Source organism: Neoarius graeffei, chromosome 23 (assembly GCF_027579695.1).
Source record: "Neoarius graeffei isolate fNeoGra1 chromosome 23, fNeoGra1.pri, whole genome shotgun sequence".
Lineage (NCBI taxonomy): Eukaryota > Metazoa > Chordata > Actinopteri > Siluriformes > Ariidae > Neoarius > Neoarius graeffei.
Window position 1 is genome coordinate 58,767,327 of NC_083591.1, and position 21,818 is coordinate 58,789,144.

General features: G+C 39.5%; 1 long non-coding RNA gene across 1 annotated transcript; it reads right to left on the reverse strand.

Annotated features, from left to right (window-relative positions):
* Nucleotides 1-11,254: 11,254 nt before the first annotated feature.
* On the reverse strand, nt 11,255-16,415 carry LOC132871380 (uncharacterized). Its single transcript, XR_009651283.1, has 3 exons — nt 16,118-16,415; nt 15,938-16,006; nt 11,255-12,767 (listed from the first exon to the last, which is right to left on the reverse strand). It is a non-coding gene; the product is annotated as an uncharacterized LOC132871380 (long non-coding RNA).
* Nucleotides 16,416-21,818: the final 5,403 nt, after the last annotated feature.

Below are 21,818 nucleotides of genomic sequence, written 5' to 3' on the forward strand. Positions count from 1 at the left end.
GATCAGCTGAGCTTACTGTTTACAAAGCGTTACTATCACTGGAGCGTCTCATTAGATGTTAAAATGTCATATGTTTGTGCTGTTTTGCACTGCTCAAATCGAACAAACCGTGAAACTGAAAAAAGTTTCTTCCAGTTTCCCCATGAAGTGATAAAAAAGGCGAAAGAACAAAGGATTTTTAAAAAAGATGAGAAAGGCAGCTCCTGAACCTTTCGCTGTGATGCAAGGGAGCCGAGTCGAAGAACGCTAAAGTTTGCACTGATCACTTCCTGAAAGGTTTGTAAATTCCTCTGATTTATTTTTGTTTGGATTCACAAATCACTTTTCTCACCATTTTCCATTATTTTGTGATGTTTTGAAGTTCAGGAAACGCTTAAGTCCTCAGATGTGTTTTTGTTTACTGTTTGATCGCCATTGCCATATTGTAAACTAACACATATGTTTTCACTTTATTTATCAGGATGTCTGGGCGATCTTTACAGGAACGATTATGTAGATTGGACTCTTACACTGGGGGTGGCACGGTGGTGTAGTGGTTAGCGCTGTCGCCTCACAGCAAGAAGGTCCGGGTTCGAGCCCCGTGGCCGGCGAGGGCCTTTCTGTGCGGAGTTTGCATGTTCTCCCCGTGTCCGCGTGGGTTTCCTCCGGGTGCTCCGGTTTCCCCCACAGTCCAAAGACATGCAGGTTAGGTTAACTGGTGACTCTAAATTGAGCGTAGGTGTGAATGTGAGTGTGAATGGTTGTGTCTATGTGTCAGCCCTGTGATGACCTGGCGACTTGTCCAGGGTGAACCCCGCCTTTCGCCCGTAGTCAGCTGGGATAGGATCCAGCTTGCCTGCGACCCTGTAGAAGGATAAAGCGGCTACAGATGATGATGATGAGACTCTTACACTGAACTAGAGAGAGAAGATCATCGAGCTCATCCACGGAAACACAAAAGCAGAGCTCATGAGTTAACAACACAAAACTGCTTCCCGGCTGTGCAGTTACAGCGAGCCATGATCACGTCTCTGTCCTGTTTGACCAATCCCCAGGTCTTTAAAGGGGTTTCTGTGGATCTTTGTGAATGATTTACCTGGAAGAGAAGAGCAGGAGGATTGAGAATCGAGTGGCTGCGGTTTGCTTACACCCGATACTAAAACTTGTAGCGTCCTAGCAATCATCGCAAAGACGTGTACAAAAAGCCCAGAAATTCCTCCTTACCCAGGCAAAAACGATACAGGATTTATCTTGTAGTGTCCTCATCCCCAGATCTTTAGCCCAAAGCTGTATTCCTCCAGGCTCTTCCAGGTTTCCATCTGTGTGTCCGTGTAGAACGATGTCTGCAGCACCAGGTAGTCTGAGATGTTGGGGAACTCAACGGATGGATAATTTTCCAACTCATAGGAAAAATCCTTTGTTACCAGTGCGTAAGGATCTATCCCATCACAAAGAGCAACTTTCTGAAGGGATCTTGACTGTGCATTGGCTTCTAAACTGCAAAAATAGTCGGAGACAGTTTCACTCGCTCTTTACATAATGCCAGCCAAATCATTTTCCTGACCACCACTTCATTCACCGGAAGTAAACTCACAAACAAAAGTCACATCTGTCTGCAGAGGCGTGGCAACACAAGCGCAGTCACTTTTTTGTTTAGCGCCTGTTCTGTTTACGGTTTTCTTCCAAAAACTAAAAGTCTGGTGTGTGGTTGTTCGGCTTTGACTTTATGTCTACACTTACACGACATGTGCAGGAATAAAACTTTACTTCAAACAGACTTCAACTGTGAGCAGAATATTATTTTATTAGAACCAGCAAAACAATTATGTAAGCAAGCAAGAATAAATCTTGACTGATATTTTCCTCTTCTTTCTTCTTCTTTGTAGTGGCCCTTCTTCTGTTTCTCTTGAATGCTCACAGAACACATGACTTGGAACAAAGTGTGACGCGAAAAACTTCTCAGAGAACAAACATTTCCAAACAAAAGAAACAAAAAAGTAACCTGACCATCTTATTTCTGTTATTATTTCCACATTCATGAACACTAAATGGAAAGTTCCATTACAATATCAGACAGGGGAGTATTCTATACAGGCAAAACCACTGCTGCAGCGGGGTGGGGTGGGGTAACTCTTAACTGTAACAGCAATATGAATTAGATAGAGACTGTGACTAAAGTCACAGTGATTTGCACTAGCTCTTACAAACCGGGACGTCTGGTCACCGTACCCTACAGATCTGGAACAGTAAGAGATAGAGAACGACACTTAGTGAGGAAAAAATCCCGTTTGTCATGGATTATTCCAGTTCGGTGATCCAGATCAGCACCAAAAGTCATAGCAGCTTAATTCAGCCCAGAGGGATTCTTCGTGTGAAGTCTGGTGATAATTGGTTGAAAACTGAGGGAGAAATAGTGTCCTAAAAAATGTTAGGATAATAATAATAATAATAATAATAATAATAAAGTAGATAGATCCTGAGTGAGAGTAATAATTTGCGCCAGTGCTGTTAGCACAAATTAAAGGAGAACTGAAGTAATTTTTAAACTTGCTTTATTTCTTAATTAACGTGTTATTCAATTACGTTTTCGGTTTTAGTAACCTTATATCGTGACTCGTATTGGCAACTAATTGCAATTAAATATTATACTTATCGGCCTATTCGGTTTTTAGCCATGATGAATTTAGTTCGTTTGGTCCACGGCAGGCGTCGCTTATCTGCGCGATCTTCACGAGACTTGTGCGAGACTTTGAAATGTGAAGTGTCAGCCAGGTGTCAGTGCCGCCATTTTGAAAACTGTTTTCCAAATGAAATATTGCACAAAAACGAGTTTAAATGACGATTACTGCCTACTTTTTTCAAACTTTCCTGATTGCTATCAGAAAAAACAAAACTTCCGGCTTGTTCGGCATTCGAAAGAGGGCGCGCGCGTCTTTTGACAATGTTGGCAGATGTTGGTCACTTTGATTTCCGCTGTACGTTTTACTTCCGTTCTACAATGTCTCGCACAGGTCTCAACGAATCTCGTTTACGGCCATTGCTTTGACACAGGGACTGATATATTACAGAGCATATTTCAAACACTCAGAACTTGCTATAGCAGTGACAAAATTGCTATCAAAAATGCATTCCGATATTTAATAAAATGAGATAAATAGAATTTTGATAATAAAAAATTTGCCTTCAGTTCTCCTTTAATAAATATCATAGCTATGTAGATATGAAGAGCTCATTCTAAGCTTACAAAACCACAGTGATTCATAGTTACAGGAGATTATACACCATGAACAAAAACATAATTATGAATATTATATTCCATTCCTGCTAATAGATTCCCCCTAAATATTACATAGTGCACCTTTAAACATAACTATAAATAGATAAAAAGTATGATGTGTCATTCTATAATGTAAAAAATTATAATTGTTGATAATTTGCTGGAGTATAAAAGGAATAAATTGCTTGGGGACGTGCTGTTAGAGGAACATCATCCACTTCATCATGGTAACAGTGACATCACACCATGCGGCCACTTGGTGTTTTATGGTAACATACACGGTGTTTTACGAGTGCAGTGCTTTATTCCTTACACTCTTATTCCTCTGCTGTCTCAAACAATAACAATCAAGTGTTTAAAACTATAAACAATTAATCCTACAAATAAAATATCCAGATTTGAGATAAAATGATTACAATATTTTGTCTCATTCAGCAGGACATTAGATTTATTCACACAAAGCCTTTCTTTAGCTTAGCTTGGCTAGCTTTTTTTAGCAAAAAGCATGCTAATTAATGCTGTAAGCTAAGGCTAGCTAGAACATAACATGATAACAGATCATGGTACATTTACTTGCTAAGTTAAATTGAACACAAATCTTGCCATATGAGCAAAATTATCATGATAGTTTTTTTTGTTAAATATTATCATGGTGGTACATTGTATAACTGAACATCACTGTAAACTAATGTGTGTGTGTGTGTGTGTGTGTGTGTGTGTGTGTGTGTGTGTTTGAACAATTAACGGAAAAATTTCAACTTGAAAAAGTTCTCAGAAGGCAATGATACGATATGACAAACTCATATTTAACGTGAAACAGGTGCTAAGTAAGCTTAAACTCGCTAAAAACAGACTGACACGGGATTTAGATGTTCTGTTTTTTTACTATACAGACAATGTAACAACAAAAGCGACACAAAAACATCACGGATATCAACATTTCCCTCAGATATGTCGCTAAATTGCTATGAAAAGACTTAGCATTGATTGCTAATCAGACTTTGATGAAAAGTGTGAACTTCTGTTGCTGTAACCGAGGCGTGTCTTGTTTGAACGCAGCTTTATTTTATTGATGTATCCTGTAGAAGTGAAATCCGAGTGAGGAGGATGTCTTGTTATTCAGCTTCGGTACGTTTGTGAATATTTTCACGCTACTCTAAATTTAGCGCCGTGTACATGTTCCCAGATTGTTTATCTTGACTGCGTGTTTATTCCGGGGTGAATGGCTGTGTGAGACAGTGCCGTCGCCTACACGATGTTTTGCTAATACGTGGAATCAGAGGCTCAGATACAGCATCTGCTCACGCTGTCACTCAAACCGGCTCTCCCTCGCCTCATTCCACCTGGTGACATGCGCTTTTTTTCCCCTCGTAATGTCATGTTTCAAATCATGCAGTATAAATATTTATAGAGCGGTGACAGTGAATTGAATAAGTCACAGACTTGTGCAGACTTCAGCTGCTGTTACTCTCACGTCAAAGTGGGTCCTGGATAAAACGCAGTGGCGAAAAAGTGTTTGAACAGCCAGACGGTTTCCGTACGTCGATATGTGAGTACAGGATATCAATCTGAGAATACACGATGTATCAATGATGTACTGCACACTGTATAGTGACACGTGTGTATCATCACATTTGTCATTTTTACTATCAGCTGCATTAATGGCATCCTGTCAGGAGACATGATGCAACTTCCTATGTGGAACCCCCCCCCCCCCCCCCCCCCCCAAAATCTTGAAATTTGTGACAAAAAACATTATTTTAGTATTTGTATTTGTTTAAGTAGTTCTATCTAGCTGATCAGAAATTGAAACATAAATAACACAAATGAATTGAAGCATTTAAATCATGACAAACCCAAACATTAAAGGTGCAATTAGTAATATTTAGCACCCTCTGCTGCCTGTAAGATAAACAGCAGCTAAATTGTCTCATCTCGTCTCATTATCTGTAGCCGCTTTATCCTGTTCTACAGGGTCGCAGGCGAGCTGGAGCCTATCCCAGCTGACTACGGGCGAAAGGTGGGGTTCACCCTGGACAAGTCGCCAGGTCATCACAGGGCTGACACATAGACACAGACAACCATTCACACTCACATTCACACCTACGCTCAATTTAGAGTCACCAGTTAACCTAACCTGCATGTCTTTGGACTGTGGGGGAAACCGGAGCACCCGGAGGAAACCCACGCGGACACGGGGAGAACATGCAAACTCCACACAGAAAGGCCCTCACCGGCCACGGGGCTCGAACCCGGACCTTCTTGCTGTGAGGCGACAGCGCTAACCACTACACCACCGTGCCGCCCCCAGCTAAATTGTAAAAAAAAAAACATGAACATTTCCTTGCATCTTAAACAACCCTTGAAACTCTGCCTGCATTATGAGTTGATGTTTAGGAAAACAGGGCTGTTTTAAATGGGGCGGAGCCAGTTCCTGGGCTGGAAAATGTAAACATGCTTGAAATGAGCGAAACTCTTAAAATTCGCTGCATGGTGCAATTGCAAATCACAGGTTGTTGGGTTTTTTTCCGAATGTTTCTTTTAAAAAGAATTGTATCATTAATAACGATCTAGGGACATTTAAAATATTATATTTTGCACCTTTAATAAGTAAATAATTAAATAATAATACTATTACAGAGTTACTGTTACCATCCTGAAACTGATTATTTCCTCTAACAGCATGTCCGCAAGTGTTTTATTCCACTTATACCACAGAAACTTACCAACACTTTCCACTGGAAACTGCTTCCAAAAAATGTTCATCAAATAAACATGTCGTTAAAAGAAACTACAATGATTTTAAAAAAAAAAGAACTGTCTATGTGACGTCAAACTGCAGGACAAACGGAAGTGGCATTTTAACCATGAGGAATTAATTATAAGAAAATATAATGCAACGTTAACTTAAATGCAGACCAGTTTAATATTCTTATTGTATTATCAGCTTGTCTTGGCGTTTCGGTGAACACACAGCATGACAACAGATTAAAAAAAAAAAAACATTAGCAAAGGCGCTGTCAGTATCTGTGTGATGTATTTGATAGAAGTTATTGGAGGGGAAAAAAGTAGTAAAAATAAATTAATCGAAACAGCTCCCACAGTCTCTGGAGTCGATTCTGTGTGTGTGTGTGTGTGTGTGTGTGTGTGTGTGTGTGTGTGTGTGTGATATTTCCCAGGTCATGTTGAGCATTGCTCAGGTTTTATATGGATATTATTGACCTTCCTGTGCAGTGTAGAGGTGATGTATGGAGACAGGAAATGAAGGATGGCTTCATAAATAATCGGTTCGCAACGAAGGGCTTCTTCCTCTGACAGACGGCCGTGTCACTTTTCTACATAAAACACGATGGAGTATTTATGTGTTTGTCAGATGCGTTTATGACGTGCTGCATATGTACAGAGACACGTACGTTAGGGTTATCTCTATACGCACGCTATAAGCTGTGTGTCTGTAATGATATACGAGTACGATGTGAGAAATCATCGCAAGATTATTATAAAATACAACGGGCTAAAGGATCTATGACTAAATTCTGATATTATATATATATATATATATATATATATATATATATATATATATATACGCATTCACTGGATATGAGCAATCACACACTCTGATTGGCTACTCTACTACTAGGATATCAGCTCATATACCATGAGTAGAGAAAAACAAAATAGCGGTGCGTGTTGCTGAACTAACCAAGGACGAAATAAAAATGCTACTCGGAAACAAAACCACAAAAAAATGCAACAAAATATGGAATTAAAATATTTGATCATAAGAACATATCCATCCATTATCTGTAGCCGCTTTATCCTGTTCTACAGGGTCGCAGGCGAGCTGGATCCTATCCCAGCTGACTACGGGCGAAAGGCGGGGTTCACCCTGGACAAGTCGCCAGGTCATCACAGGGCTGACACATAGACACAGACAACCATTCACACTCACATTCACACAGTAAGAACATATATATTTTTAAAATTATTTTTCAAGAATTATTATTGCATTTTTCACAAATTGCTCCTGTCATTTCGCCGGTTTGTTTACATTCTAAGCAGAAATGATTTTGTCGGACGTTTTGTATAAAGTTTTTATTTATCAAATTTGCAAAAAATAAAAATAAAAATGCTCTGTTTCTCAAAATCCAGTGAATGTAGATAGAATAAAACAGTTATTCCACTCAATCTCGTTGTACATGGATTATAAACAACTCGGTGCTACGCGCCTCATCAGCTATCAGCTCATGTAAGACTCGATTTCATGGAATAACTGTTATATATACAGTACCATGCAAAAGTCTTGGCCCCCTATTTTTTTCATACAAACTTTGTTATAGATTTCTGTTTGATGATTTCTACATTATGAAGTCAAAACATTACAAAAACATTTTAGAGTCCAAACGTTCATGTTTTTTTTGCAACAAAATTAAATGTTACAGAATTTATTTATTTATTTATTTATTTATTTATTTTCTGAGCAGTATATTCCATCAGAGAGCACTTTTCAGATGAAAAAAGAAAGCATAATGAAGGCTGCTGGGTTTTGGTGTAAAATGAAGAAGTGAGTGTGACAGTCAAAGTGTGCAGAAGAACTGTGGCTGGTTCTGTAAGATGCTCAGGAAAACCTACAGATCATTTCCGCATAAAACTGACCTCACTGGACCTCAGACTGGTATTTTTTTTTTTAAAGCAAAGGGTCGTCTCACACCAAATACTGACTTTGTTTCATTTATTATGGCTCACTGATTACTGTTTACAGTATTTATTTAATGTTGAAACATTTCATTTCATTATTTTTAAGCTGTTTTTGATCTCCAGCATTTCTTTACATGTGCTTCAGACTTTTACACAGCTGTGTGTGTGTGTGTGTGTGTGTGTGTGTCTGAAAGGACTAGATAGGAGGAAATATTTTATATATAATCACTCAGTCATTAGCATGCCTGCTGTGTTTATCACCATATTCTCAGGTGAAGATTTCTTTCTTCATTAATAAACATAAGCGAAGGGAGCGCACTAACCTTTTCATAAGGGATTATGGAACAGGGAAAGTTAAAAAAAATCCAAAACAAAACATCTGCCCATGTGTCAAAAAAATCATTTCATATTCCGAAGATGTTTGGCAATAAAGGCCTCTATCTCATCACGGGAATAATAAACAGTCGGTTATGAGTTTGTCACCGAACAGATTTTTTGTTGTTGTTGATGTTCATTATTTTAATGAAACTGCGTTCCTTCTTAGCTACTTAAAACAAAATCAACAATCACACAGGAACTGAGGATGAAAATATCAGCTTGGGAACAAAGTAAATCTAATCGATAACAATTTACTGATATATTGATCATATTATTAGCATTGTATTGTCACTACCTCAGTAGCTCATGCATGCTACAAATCATGTTTACTACATGAGAATTGAAGAAAGGTTCAGGGAAACAATATGGAGGACAGGTTTTTTTAATTTAATTTTATTTGTTTTTTCATTTCTTTCCTTCTTTCTTTTAATCCCACCACCATTCTCCCACCTTAGAGAACATGAAGCTACATTTTTAGACAATTAAAGCCATGCCGAAGAGAACACAAGGGAAAAAAGTGAAAAGAAAATGAAACAACAACAGCAACAACAACAAATGGAATGTTTGAAATAATGAGAATGATGAACTCAACCTCCCTCTTTGGAGGACAATATTAGGACTTTCTTAACAATATACTGTATAAACTTGCATTTTTATCGACTATTAAAGCCACACATAAGAGAAAGAAAGAAAAGAATGATGTGGAGAGAAAAGGAAGAGGAAATAAGAAGAAAATCAGAATTAAAATATTGATTAAAATGCTGTCTGTTGGGAACAGGTCCTGATATGTGGTCTGGGTTTTTTTATCTCTCTTTTTTTTCCCCAAAAATTACAAAAACATGAAAAGGAAATGTGTTTAAAATGCACTCTTATGAGAACAGATGTGTGTTTCTACAATTTGGACACTGAACACAAGCTAGCTACTCATTCAGGCTAACAATGTCGCTAGCGCAGTGTTTTATAAGTCGACCTGTAAAGGCACACTGTCAGAAGAAAATGAGGCAGAATTATCAGGAGTGTCAACATTTACCTCAGATGTGTTGATAAATTCTTTTAAAACCTTTCACAACAGCTGGAATTTCACTTACACAACAATTACACTTAGCATTAGCCACTAACCGCATTTTCATGGATCCTGTCACATTATGAAACATCAACACTGTGAACACTTGTGAACTTGGGAGGTGTCTGAAAATTTCTATCAACAAACTCATGAATATCACAGCAGTGAATGTAGATTTTATAGGGAATCTTTTACGAAGCTTAAATTATGTAGTTAGCATGAAGGAATTATTTTCTTTAAAACGAGTTCTTTTCCAAGTTTTTAGTGCTTTAATGTAATTTAAGCAGTTCATCAGAACCTGATATTAATATTATATTGTAGTTTATATTATTGGTATTATTTGATGTTGGCACAGACAACATGTGCTAACTGCTCGGTAAAACTGCCACATAGTCCCAGTTAGCTTCCAGCAGACCAAAAGGCTCATGCTAATGTGTGTTTAGATCATTTTAGACAGTTTTTTTATGTTCTTCAGCCAGGGTTCCAGTCCCACTGTCTTTATTTTGAGACTGTTTTCCTGTTTGCTTTTCCTGAATCCACAGCCTGCTATTGGTGCAGAACATAGAACCTAAAATTCATCATCAGTGATTCAGTGAGCCGTGGTTTGTGCAGTCAGGTTCTCTGGGTGGTGAACAGCGCCATCTACTGACTATAAATACATATTATTGCTTTTATCTGCCATTATCTCCTCTCATCTCATTATCTCATCTCATCTCATTATCTGTAGCCGCTTTATCCTGTTCTACAGGGTCGCAGGCGAGCTGGAGCCTATCTCAGCTGACTACGGGCGAAAGGCGGGGTACACCCTGGACAAGTCGCCAGGTCATCACAGGGCTGACACATAGACACAGACAACCATTCACACTCACATTCACACCTACGCTCAATTTAGAGTCACCAGTTAACCTAACCTGCATGTCTTTGGACTGTGGGGGAAACCGGAGCACCCGGAGGAAACCCACGCGGACACGGGGAGAACATGCAAACTCCACACAGAAAGCCCCTCGCCGGCCACGGGGCTCGAACCCAGGACCTTCTTGCTGTGAGGTGACAGCGCTAACCACTACACCACCATGCTGCCCCTACTATTATTATTATTATTATTATTATTATCTCAGGTACACTGTCTCTGATAATAATAATAATCATCATGAATTCTAGAATTTTCATTTAGTTGCCAATACAAAAAAAATGACGAATATTGAAAATAAAATAAAAATATTTTTTAAAAATGCACTTTATAAAAGAATAATAAAAATATTTAAAAGCAAATAAAGTCCATGTAAGAGTTCTGGGTTTTTTTTTAAGTAATAAAAACTAGCAGGACTACATTTAAACTGACTTTCAAGTGAAAACTGAAAATACTTTTTTTTTATGTTAACAACACAATATCCAGATTCGTTATTTTTCCAAATTTGTTTTCATATATGATGATATGAGCATGTGTATTGTGATTTTATAGCCACATAGGATGTAACCTCGAATTAAACTTACAGCAGTGATTCAGTGATGGGAGACTATTGGAATATTGTTCAAAATGGACTTTACAGCAAGAACTGATTCAGTAAAATAAATAAATAAAAAGTACAGCATGTTTATGCAGTCTTGGTGGTAAACACCGCCACCTGTTGGCTGTAATGTTAAAGCACAGGCCGAAATTCACTGAAACAGGTATCAAAGATCAAAGATTCACTGAGACAGGTATTATCATAGATCATGGATATTGTCTGTGCTTCAAAATCTATCATGTTCCTCTCTGTGTCTGATAAAAAATTAATAATGAGTTAAACTGCAGTGTTATAAATAACAAGATTTTGAAATTCAAATATACAGGTAAAACAAGCATTATTTATTAACTTTATTATATTCTTCTGCAGAATAGTGATTAATGTATTATTTATTAAATTAATATTAAATTATTCATTTGTTCATATTTTGTAGTGATTGTGGGTTTTTTTTCCCTTTTTAACACCGCTTAGCCATGAAGAATTACGCTACATTCAAGTCAAAGTTGCCCCTTGCAGCCGTTTCCCCACCTACAGCCAGTAAAACCCACCGGAGATACCCCTCAACTTAACATCTCAACCCATCAACTTGGGATCGTCTCCTCAACTACCAGTTCCTTCCTTGTTTGACGTCAAATCAACGTGGCCGCTCGCACTGTGCACAGGCATACATGTCAACCTTTGGTCAATCAAACCTGTATAACCAACCTCCAAAATCCATATTTCCCTTAGAAAATCCGTATAAGATGCAAATTAAAATAATTTACCTAAAATTTGAATGATAATTAACAATGATATATCCCAGTTACTTTTTATTCAATATTAATAACAATAAACCTTCAGAATGAATACAAAGCTCCAATGTTTGACAAAAACACAAAGTGTCATGCTAATGTTCTGAATTGTACTCCATGACAGCTTTTTTTTAGCACTCTGCACCAATACCTCACGAGGCTGCATGTCACAGCAAGTGTCTGTGTTGATCTTGCCGGAGTGCCCATTCAGAATCTTTTCAGTCGCTAGTGAAAGTCGCTCAGGTGGAAATACACGTTTCAAACAAAATGTTACTTCCCGGTTGGCGGGATTCTCGCAATGCGGTGTGCGCATGATCAAAAGTGGAACAAAGTCTCGCTACCACAAGATAACGCGCAATTTCATAAGACTCTTTACTGGCTGTCTGTGGTGTACAGTACGTTTGTAAATGTTATGCGCTCTTTTATCATCGTGGGAATTGATTATAGCTCTAAATAAATATTGAAGTTTTTTTTAAAGAATCCGTATAACTATTTGTACGCCCGTATACTACGTTTATTGAATCAAATCCGTATAAAATACGGACATTCCGTATAGGTTGACATGTATGCACAGGCTAAAGTTTCACCTTCTCTACTTTTAAACGAGTTTATAGAGATATTGGCTTTAGATCAGTTAATATACACACGTAACATGGTTAAATCTACAACACTTACCAAACTATTCACTGGTTTGGGAAAGTAATCAGCAAGAGATCAATAGATCATTAGAGTTGTCGCTAATGTTAGCAGGCTAGCTAGCATCTAAGCTACTTGTGTGCTGTTGTTGCTTTGCTGAAATTTCAGTCCAAAATGGTGCATGAATGTTTGAAGGTCATTACAATGGAACAGAACCAGGAGCCACTCAGACCTGTAACTGGAAAAGTGCATTTAAATACATTTTTATGAGCTACACATACTCAAGTCTTTTTTTTTTTACGCAGAATTATTTCAGTTTATTCACTCCACAAGATCTCCTTCATCCTTCTCAGCTGCTGCACTGCCACACTGAATCCACCAGAGGGCGCCATCTGCATCCAGGTGGTTTCAGCTCACACCTCCACCTGGCCGAGCTGAGCAAACATCACATCATAGATCACATCTCAGATCAGCTACATAAACTTGTTAACCTCGTGGGAGAACTGTGAAAGTCATTTAAATTGTGATGGAACAGAAACTGTCATTTATTCGATTAAAAAAAAGTGTCAAATGTTTGTATGGTAAAAAGAGAATCAGAAACATGAAAAATATATCTATAGAACTGAATAAGTTCACAGTTTATGGCTCTGTTTTTATTTTAATACATATTTTCATAATGTGTCATCATTTTTATAGATATAGTTGATTGTTTCCTTTTGCTGCTGTGCTTTATGATAAACACTTTCTGTAAATTGTTTGATATAAAGGTATGCCAACATTTTGTCCATGAAAGAAATATGACATAATTAAATATTTTTAAAAATTGTATCACTAGCTTTCTTTTTCTTTTATTCAGCTCACTGTGTGTAGCATAAACACTAGTTTTAATTCTGTCACAAAATAGAAGATAAACAAGCTAAAGATAAACAGGCTACGGTCCCACTCCAGCTCATGATGCTTTGCAATGGGTTTTTGATGAAAATGAGGCATTTGATGGCAATGCTTCCCCGAGCTTTGGGAAGTTTCCCCAAACCCATCTGTGAGGGTTTACTGCTTAGACTCATCTCATTATCTGTAGCCGCTTTATCCTGTTCTACAGGGTCGCAGGCGAGCTGGAGCCTATCCCAGCTGACTACGGGCAAAAGGCGGGGTTCACCCTGGACAAGTCGGCAGGTCATCACAGGGCTGACACATAGACACAGACAACCATTCACACTCACATTCACACCTACGCTCAATTTAGAGTCACCAGTTAACCTAACCTGCATGTCTTTGGACTGTGGGGGAAACCGGAGCACCCGGAGGAAACCCACGCGGACACGGGGAGAACATGCAAACTCCGCACAGAAAGGCCCTCGCCGGCCACGGGGCTCGAACCCGGACCTTCTTGCTGTGAGGCGACAGCGCTAACCACTACACCACAGTGCCGCCCTATTATTATTATTATTATTATCTCATATACACTGTGTCTGATAATAATAATAATCATCATCATCATGAATTCTAGAACTTTCATTTAGTTGCCAATACAAAAAAATGACGAATATTGAAAATAAAATAAAAATATTTTTAAAAATGCATTTTATAAAAGAATAATAAAAATATTTAAAAGCAAATAAAGTCCATGTAAGAGTTCTGGTTTTTTTAAGTAATAAAAACTAGCAGGACTACATTTAAACTGACTTTCAAGTGAAAACTGAAAATACTTTTTTTTTATTTGTTAACACAATATCCAGATTCGTTATTTTTCCAAATTTGTTTTCATATATGATGATATGAGCATGTGTATTGTGATTTTATAGCCACATAGAATGTAACCTCGAATTAAACTTACAGCAGTAATTCAGTGATGGGAGACTATTGGAATATTGTTCAAAATGGACTTTACAGCAAGAACTGATTCAGTAAAATAAATAAATAAAAAGTACAGCATGTTTATGCAGTCTTGGTGGTAAACATCGCCACCTGTTGGCTGTAATGTTGAAGCACAGGCCGAAATTCACTGAAACAGGTATCAAAGATTCATTGAGACAGGTATTATCATAGATATTGTCCCACACGGACACAACATGCAAACTCCGCACAGAAAGGCCCTCGCCGGCTACGGGGCTCAATCCCGGACCTTCTTGCTGTGAGGCAACAGCGCTAACCACTACACCACCCTGCCACCTTGCTGCTTAATTTGCCGATGAAAACATTGCCAGCAAATTTCAATGCAAGCATTGAAATTTTTCTTGACGTTTTTGGCCACTCATGAGGGGATACACACCAAAACAACAACTTGCGAATCTTGGAGAACATTCGCCATGCATTGCATGATCAATAGCGATGCTACCAGTTTTTCATCGCCAAGTATTCGCAAACCCATCGTGAGCTGTAGTGTGACCGTAGGATAAATAAACACTACTATAGTAGTATTAGCCAGCTAGTTAATTAACTTTACTAACCTGAGAGAAGTTAATGAGCAGGTTAGCCAACTTTAGGTTTATTGTTGAATTAAAACCAGTAGCTCAGTACAAGACAACAGTAAGCTAGTTAACTTCACAGTCTGAGTTTACTAGCAGGTTAATGTTAGTTAACATTAGACATGAAAAGTTATCATAGTTGAAGAAACCCACAAATACATCAGTTATGGTAAACAACAAATTCACACTAGAGTACAAACGTGTATATATTTTAAAACTTTTCCCCTCAGAATCACTTTTTTTTTCTAGATTCAGAATCACAAACTTCACTTTCTGGATCACTCAGGTTCAGTAAATTGTAGAGTTTTATTCATATCTTTAATGAGAAGATTATTACAAAGGAATTTATCAAAATGTTTGTTTCTTGGATTTATGTAGATTTTAATCTGAAAATTATGAGATATGAGATATTTTTATGTTTGAGTTTGGACTGGTTTTGTTATTATCCCTGATAACGCTGTTTTAAACCCATCAGTTCGAAACACAAACAAATAAACAAACACATTAATCAGGCCTGTATTCTGAGTCAAAGAGATGTGATGTGGTCTACAACCACAAGGTGGCGGTTTCTCACCAGCCCTCAGAAAGACATTCATTCATTCATATTTTATTTCGTCTTATTGATTGATTGATTGATTGATTGATTGATTGATTGATTTTATTATTCGACCCAAAATTTCTCACAAATTTTTATTTATTTTGTTGTGTTTTCGTTCTGAGGAGAGAAAACTTTCAATGACTCCCACCTAGGGTTGCCACCTGTGTCTGACAAAAATCCTGGACATTTCGACCATCCAATCGACCTTTTTGCTTGTAAGCAACGGCGCCCTTCGCACATCTAACCCAAGACAAAAATCGCCCTTCTACGCTGAAATTGTATTGCTCTAATTAGTAAAAATGACGCTTTTGCTAGTTATTTGTTTAGTTAATTGCTTTACATAATAAAGCAGGTCTTCATTATTTTGGTTTATTTCCAACAGTTTTTGGTTGTGGACACCTGGGGGCAGTAGTGGGCACATGTAAAAGGGGAATACATAATTAAGTTCTGTTTATTTGCTTATGTGGAATAAAAATAAATAATATAATTGTTCATTGTATCCTGAATGTAACAAAGTAAGGTGTAGTGTCCAACAGCTTACCTGATTGCTTAGAGTGTGGTGTGTGCTTTGCTTGTGCTTGCCGGTGCCTCTGCTGCTTGCTGCTCTTGGCTAAACAAATACATAGGAGGACATGTAACTGATATAACTGGGCACATACAGTACATACAGGAGTAGGCAGATAAGACTATTTGGATTTCATTTAATTCACCAAAACCTTACCTAATCTTCCATTTATATTTGATGTTTTTCTTTGCTGCTGCTATGAGGTCCTGGCTGATTTTCAATGAATGTCTTGAGGACAACTGAAAGTTTAGCCTGACTTGAAGCTCAGCCTTCACCATTGCAACAGAGAGTCTGTTTCTTTTATCAGTCCAAGCATCCTCCATTGCCCCTTTTCCACCAAAGCAGTTCCAGGGCTGGTTCGGGGCCAGTGCTTAGTTTGGAACCAGGTTTTCTGTTTCCACTGACAAAGAACTGGCTCTGGGGCCAGAAAAACCGGTTCCAGGCTAGCACCAACTCTCTGCTGGGCCAGAGGAAAGAACCGCTTACGTCAGCGGGGGGGCGGAGTTGTTAAGACCAACAACAATAACAAGACCACGAAAGATTGCCATTTTTAAGCAACGAGAAGCAGCAGCTGTACAAACGCGAAGTCATCCATTATTCAGGGATGTGATTGGCCAAGGACAAAAAAGCAGGAAAATATATAGACCCATAATGCGACACGGCAGCAGTGTGTTGTGGTATGGCGCGGCAACGACGCGGTGTGGCAACAGTGCAGCCACTACACACAGTAACCTCATTGACACTTTTAATGAAAAGTGCAATACGCAAACATTTAGTGCCAATTTTCATCATTGGAAAACAATTATTTTGAGGGCAAACAACCTCAAACATCAAACAACAGGTGCAGATATTAGAACAGGTGATGAGCACACACATTTTTTTCAAAATATGCACAATAACAATGTCAGTAAGTGTAGTATAAAGTCAAGAAGTGTAACAAAGTACAAAGTCAGGAAGTGTAACATGGACATACAGTGGTGCTTGAAAGTTTGTGAACCCTTTAGAATTTTCTATATTTCTGCATAAATATGACCTAAAACATCATCAGATTTTCACACAAGTCCTAAAAGTAGATAAAGAGAACCCAGTTAAACAAATGAGACAAAAATATTATACTTGGTCATTTATTTATTGAGGAAAATGATCCAATATTACATATCTGTGAGTGGCAAAAGTATGTGAACCTCTAAGATTAGCAGTTAATTTGAAGGTGAAATTAGAGTCAGGTGTTTTCAATCAGTGGAATGACAATCAGGTGTGAGTGGGCACCCTGTTTTATTTAAAGAACAGGGATCTATCGAAGTTTGATCTTCACAACACATGTTTGTGGAAGTGTGTCATGGCATGAACAAAGGAGATTTCTGAGGACCTCAGAAAAAGCGTTGTTGATGCTCATCAGGCTGGAAAAGGTTACAAAACCATCTCTAAAGAGTTTGGACTCCACCAATCCACAGTCAGACAGACTGGGTACGAATGGAGGAGATTCAAGACCATTGTTACCCTCCCCAGGAGTGGTCCACCAACAAAGATCACTCCAAGAGCAAGGCGTATAATAGTCAGTGATGTCACAAAGGACCCCAGGGTAACTTCTAAGCAACTGAAGCCTTCTCTCACATTGGCTAATGTTAATGTTCATGAGTCCACCATCAGGAGAACACTGAACAACAATGGTGTGCATGGCAGGGTTGCAAGAAGAAAACCACTGCTCCAAAAAGAACATTGCTGCTCGTCTGCAGTTTACTAAAGATCACGTGGACAAGCCAGAAGGCTATTGGAAAAATGTTTTGTGGACAGATGAGACCAAAATAGAACTTTTTGGTTTAAATGAGAAGCATTATGTTTGGAGAAAAGAAAACACTGCATTCCAGCATGAGAACCTTATCCCATCTGTGAAACATGGTGGTGGTAGTATCATGGTTTGGGCCTGTTTTGCTGCATCTGGGCCAGGACGGCTTGCCATCATTGATGGAACAATGAATTCTGAATTATACCAGCGAATTCTAAAGGAAAATGTCAGGACATCTGTCCATGAACTGAATCTCAAGAGAAGGTGGGTCATGCAGCAAGACAACGACCCTAAGCACACAAGTCGTTCTACCAAAGAATGGTTAAAGAAGAATAAAGTGAATGTTTTGGAATGGCCAAGTCAACGTCCTGACCTTAATCCAATCGAAATGTTGTGGAAGGACCTGAAGCGAGCAGTTCATGTGAAGAAACCCACCAACATCCCAGAGTTGAAGCTGTTCTGTACGGAGGAACGGGCTAAAATTCCTCCAAGCCAGTGTGCAGGACTGATCAACAGTTACCGCAAATGTTTAGTTGCAGTTATTGCTGCACAAGGGGGTCACACCAGATACTGAAAGCAAAGGTTCACATACTTTTGCCACTCACAGATATGTAATACTGGATCATTTTCCTCAAGAAATAAATGACCAAGTATAATATTTTTGTCTCATTTGTTTAACTGGGTTCTCTTTATCTACTTTTAGGACTTGTGTGAAAATCTAATTATGTTTTAGGTCCTATTTATGCAGAAATATAGAAAATTCTAAAAGGTTCACAAACTTTCAAGCACCACTGTACAAGTGAAAAAACACTAAACTCCCTCATCAACAGCTTTAATGTCAGGGCTGTTCACTGCAAGTCTGGCCATAAGTCCAAAGTACGCTGGAAAAGATACAATTATGACACAATTCCTGCATATTTTAGCCAATAAACACAAACTGCAGTACACATGAACTTGGTCTATCACCAGTATACTGACATTGTTATTATGCAGCATGTATGATAATGTGCTATGCAGCCAAGATGGACTATAATAATAGTTCAAGTTTTTCATCAGCATCAATGTTGATATTATGTTGCCTACACTGTTATGTAATTATGAACCACATTGAACATTCTGTAATTAAGCAATATAACAAGGGTGGGAGTGCGGCTGTTCCTGGATATCCTCACAGGTGTGGTTTAGCTGCAGGCATGAAGCCGGGGCTGAGAGTAATCAATGAGTATTGCTATCTTGGCAAGGCATTCCAATCATCTCTACCAACTCAACTACAGAACAGGGTATACTGTACAGCAATCCTTAAATTAAGTTTAATACCTTTTTTTTTTTACTACCTTTAGATTTTTACACCATCATGACAGAGTTGTAAGTGTTAATCAGCGACCTTTTGTAATGTGTACACAGATTTTTAACATAATGCTATACATACTAGTGTTTCAAATGACAAACAACCAGTGAATTGCTATGACGTCGGCATCAAACTGTTGAGACCTCAGGTTTGAGACGATAATCTTGATAGGCTAAAGCCCACCATTTAAATGAACTGATGCGAATTGTAGCAGACAGAATTTCAATCAAATTAGGACACCTCATAGTTAAAAAAATACCTCTACAACCAAATTTAACACTTAATTGCCTTGTTCACTTAAAGTTCACTTAACGCTAACATTCTAAAACCTTAGTAACATTAGGAAGCCATCTCATGCAAACGGATAGGCAATTGCTAGGCAAACAATTTTGTTAGCTGTGGCAAATCATGTTGAATGCTGACACGCGAAACTTTCCTTTCCCAAAAACAAAAAAATGCCTTTTTCCATCTATACAAGTAAATCGTCTAAACACTTTCAAGAGGAGAAATGTTTACTCACTGATACCTGCCGATTTCATTTTTTTCAACCTAGCCTGGTAGCTACACATTGACTAACCTGGCTAGTACCATAACTGGCTAACTAAGAAACATTTGACTAACGTTAGCATTAATACCACCGTGGCAAATCTTGGACATTGAGATCAGTGAAAAACTATTAGATAATAGACATGCAAACAAATACATGAAAACAATATTAGCATAGGCCTACCTGAATCATCCAAATGAAGACATCGAAGATACTGGTATGCTACGTCACACATGAGAGTAGGGTGACCGCTGCATCCATTCCAACAACAAACTGACTACTAACGCGCGTGCGTCTTACATTACTTGACTCAGGTCACATAAAGGTTACTCTCGTGTTATGCATAATGGGCTTTCTTTTATTATTGGTACCGCTTAACCTAGGGTAGGTGTGACAGTTTGTGTAGGTGGGTGGAGCACAGAAGGACGGCAGGCCAGAACTGAGTTCACAAAACTGGCTTTTATTCAGCTTTTCCGCGCGCTCGTGAAGAGAGAACTGGCTTTTACTCAGCTTTTCCGCTCACTCCAGTCATCTGGTTGGGGAGAGAGCTCCCTCTGCTCTTGCGCTCTCTCCTTAAATAGGGCGCGGTCACTGGGAAGACACACAAACACATTAATTGACGACAGGTGTAGTGATTCTGCCACTTACCTTCCCTGACTCCGCCCTCCTGTCCCAGACCGATGCTTGACCACGCCCCCGCTGCCACAGTAGGTTATTATGTGCACGCGTGGCTCATTGGAGTTGCCTATGGATAATGTGGTCCTACCCCCCCAAAAAAACAAAAAACGAATTTGCATGATTCACAAGGGTCGCATTTTTATGCCTGAAAATCCGGAAGAATCACATCCTCGATTATTATTGTTGTTGTTGCTGCTACTGCTTCTTCCGTGTTGTTTTTGCTTTGATATTCGCGCCAAGGTTTATGTAAACGTAGCGCTGTAACTGACGTATACAGCGACGTAAGTGACGTATACAGTGACGTAATGACGTATTCAGCGATGTAATGACGTGCCTCCGCTTAGCACGGTGAGCTATGGAAAAGCAAACTGGTTCTCAGCTGGCTCGCAAGTTGAAATACACATTTTGCCCATCATGTACAAAAAACCGGGACATTCAGTGTCCCGGAGTTTTGTTTTTTTTTTCCGGGACAGACCATGAAAATCCGGGACAATCAGGAAAAACCGGGACAGGTGGCAACACTACTCCCACCACACACACAACACCACACACACACACCACCACACACACACACACACACCACCACCACCACACACACACCACCACCACACACACACACACACACACACACACCCCACCACCACACACACACACACACACCCCACCACCACCACACACACACACCCCACCACCACCACACACACACACACACACACACCCCACCACCCCACACACACACACACACACACACACACCCCACCACCACACACACACACACACACACACACACCCCACCACCACACACACACACACACACACCCCACCACACACGCACCACCACACACACACACACACACCACCACCACCACCACACACACACCCCACCACCACACACCCCACCACCACCACACACACACACACACCCACCCCACCACCACCACACACACACACACACACCACCACCACACACACACACACACACACCACCACCACACACACACACACACACCACCACCACACACACACACACCACCACCCACACACACACACACACACACCACCACCACCCACACACACACACCACCACACACACCACCACCACCACCACCCACACACATACACACACCACCACCACCCACACACACACACACACCACCACACACACCACCACCACCACCCACACACACACACACACACCACCACCACCCACACACATACATACACACACACACACCACCACCACCCACACACACACCACCACCACCCACACACACACCACCACCACACACACACCACCACCACACACACACACACACACCACCACCGCCCACCACACACACACATACACACCACCAGTGGCGGCTGGTAGTCTTTCAAACAGGGGAGGCTGGTCGGTTACGATATTTCCAGATTTTAAAAGAAAAAACACATCAATTTTGCCCATACTCTTGCCTCTGATCTGGCTGATTGTTGGCAGCGTCACAAACTGTGAAATAAC